The sequence below is a fragment of the Gastrolobium bilobum genome, unplaced genomic scaffold (genome assembly GCF_033153095.1).
Source record: "Gastrolobium bilobum isolate Gb01-03AN ecotype WA unplaced genomic scaffold, APGP_CSIRO_Gbil_v1 utg303950, whole genome shotgun sequence".
In the NCBI taxonomy this organism is placed as follows: domain Eukaryota; kingdom Viridiplantae; phylum Streptophyta; class Magnoliopsida; order Fabales; family Fabaceae; genus Gastrolobium; species Gastrolobium bilobum.
The window spans coordinates 1-3,293 of NW_026896252.1; positions in this window are offsets into that span (position 1 = coordinate 1).

The window sequence follows — 3,293 nt, forward strand, 5'->3', positions numbered from 1 at the left end:
TTGATGTATTGTTGGTCCATAAGTAGATTATGAATCTGCTGTGTTTGGACTTTGAGTTGTGGACTCTTGGCTTTTGGAGTTAGCTTGCAAGGTAAGCTTTCGTGTCCTCGGTTTAGCCATGTTGTGGTTCCACCATGTCCCATGGGGGTATGGTTTATGCATGCTGTGTACATGCTTTTGGATATTTGATATGTTGATTGAACTTTACATGTAATGGCTTTTAATATGCATGTGTTGTTTCATCTTGACGGGAAGCCTGAGTATGTAGCGCCATACAAGATGGTGTACCGGGGTGAATGCAAGTGGTACTTGCACGGTGTGTAGGTGATAGACGTATACCTGCACTGTCTTTGGCCAGTAGATTAGTATTGACACACATGACATGATTATCTGCTGCATTGCATTGTTTTAGAAATGATAAATGATAAACTGTTTTTGAACTTATATTGCACATGTAAGTGAGCTTGGGGTGGAAGATCCTTGAGGACTCACTGACTTATAGTACTTGTAGTTTGGAGTTGTATAAACTATTAGATGGTCCGGTCTACATTGTTGTAGTTCCGTGACTAGAGCCACAATTATATTATCTATGTTATGAGGTATTTCAGTTAGCTGTTTTATTGCAATTACATACAGGCGATGTTTTATTAATTGATTATTAAGTAAGTTGGTAATGTTAATAGCATCATAATTGAAAAGAAAAAGTAATTCCGCATTTTTAATTAAGCGCAGCTTAATACGATATTATGATAACATTACCGGATATATACGGGGTGTTACATTTATGGTATCAGAGCAATGGTTCGAGGGAAAAGCCTGTATGTATTGCAATTGCTAGGTTGTTTGGTTGTGTCTGTCTTTGTGTTTACTCCGTCGAATTTTATTATGATGATGTATATGTGATCACATTGCGTGGGCCTGATCAACTCATAATTTGTGTAACTTGTGCAGAGTCATGGTAAGGTCCGGGAGAACACGAGAGACTTCTGAGGATCAATCTGATCCTATCCTGACTGCATTGGCTGAGATGCAGGCGGCTAGATTAGCCGATCAGGAGGCCGCTAGAGTGGCCAACGCGGCAATGATGGAAGTTGTTCGCGAGGCGAACCGGATAGCCGCAGCTGAGGTTCGTGAAGCGAACCGGAGGACCACTGAGGAAGTCCTCGAGGCGAACAGGATGGCGAACATGACGATGATGAGAGTCATGTTGGAGGAGATGAGAGCTGGTCCTGCTATTGGCCAGGCTCCACCACCGCCGCCACCGCCACCGCCTCCACCTAGTGTTCAAGAGGAGAGCCATAGTCACATCGACAGTGCTACTCATGCCGCTGAGACGGGGGAGCCCCTTGTGGGGATTGCTGAGGATCGTGATGTGATCGATCGCCGGCTGAATGCTTTCAGGAAGCATAAGCCACCTGTGTTTGAGGGGTCTTTGGATCATATTGCTGCTGCTAGATGGCTAGAGTCGCTGGACAAGATCTTTCGGGTTATGTAGTGTACAGACCCACAGAAGCTGATGTTCTCGACCTACATGCTGGAGGGCGATGCCCATGAGTGGTGGACGCACACCTCTCGTGCTTTTGAGAGGCAGGGCCGTGTCATGACGTGGCCATTCTTTGAGGAGTGCTTTCTGGGCCGATACTTTCCCTATGATGCGCAGGAGAGGAAGCAGGGAGAGTTTGATCGTTTGGTACAAGGCTCGATGTCTGTTGTTGAGTACCTGGCTAAGTTTAATGAGCTAGTGAAGTTTGCACACTTCCGGATGGTTCCTCCTACTCCGTTATTTCTGGCAACTAAGTTCCGCAGGGGACTTAGTGAGGTGATTGCTGAGCATCTTGCTGGTGCTGCTTCGAGGGACTTTGGTACACTGGTTCAGCAGTGTAAGGACATCGAGGATGTTTGCGTGGCAAGCAAGGTCAAGAGGGCCAAGGTTGAGGAGAGCAAGGGAACAGGTGGTTCCACTCCTGCTCCTACTTCTTGGAAGGACAGGAGGTTTGCTGATAAGGGCAAGGGAAAGCAGTTAGCGACTAGGCAGGCGCCTGGTCAGTTCAAGAGAGCTGTTTCACATCAGGGGAGTTCTGCTAGGCCTCCTACCACTCCGAGATGTTCGGGATGTGGGAAGGAGCATGTGGGACGCTGTGCTACGGGGCAGTTGTTGTGCTTCAAGTGTGGCAAGGAGGGCCACTTCTCTAGAGATTGTCCGTCTTCGACGGCAAGAGCTGCAGCTGTTCAGGCAGTTCCTTTGCAGATGGTTCCGATGGCATCTTCTTCGGCACCTGCAGTGCCACCTTCTGTTGGGAGAGTGTATACACTAGATAGGCAGCAGTCGGACCGCGCTCCGAACCTTGTCAGAGGTACTGTGTATATTGGTGATTCTTTTGTGGATGTTATCTTTGATTCCGGGGCTACTCATTCGTTTGTTGCTACCCCGATTGCTTTGGGGCTTGAGTGCCCAGTGTTGTGCTTTCTCCACCGCTGTGGGTGACTACCGCCACCGGAGAGATTTGTGATTCTACCACTGTACATCGCGATGTAGCGTTTCAGTGGGATGGCCGTGAGTTCTTGGTAGATCTGATAGGATTGCCGATGGCCAACCTTGAGATTATTCTGGGCATGGATTGGTTGTCTAGAAACTGTTATTTGATTGATTGTTGTGCAAAGCGAGTGGTGATGTCTCCGTGTGATTCCACAGCTAGTTCCTCGCCATACATTTCACTGCTGCAGGCTAGGAGAGCGCTGCGAGCAGGGGCATTGGGTTATGTCATGTTGGGTGGTTTGGTGAGCGGGACACAGGAGGATATCACTGGCATTCCTGTGGTGGGGGAGTTCCTTGAGGTGTTTCTTGAGGAGATTCCTGAGTTTCCGCCACAGCGGGAGATAGAGTTCTCCATTGACTTGTTGCCCGGTGTGGGGCCGATTTCTTTAGCTCCTTATCGGATGTCGCCACCGGAGTTGGCTGAGCTGAATAAGCATATTGAGGATCTTTCGGCGAAAGATTTCATTAGACCGAGTGTGTCTCCTTGGGGAGCACCGGTTATCTTTGTGAAGAAAAAGGACGGGACAATGCGATTGTGCACCGACTACAGGCAGTTGAACAAGGTGACAATCAAGAAAAAGTATCCTCTTCCTCGGATTGATGATCTGTTGGATCAGCTCAGGGGTGCATGTGTGTATTCCAAGATTGATCTCCGGTCCGGATACCATCAGATTCGGGTGAAGCCGGAGGATGTCCCAAAGACCGCGTTTCGTTCGAGATACGGTCATTTTGAGTATTTGGTGATTCCGTTTGGACT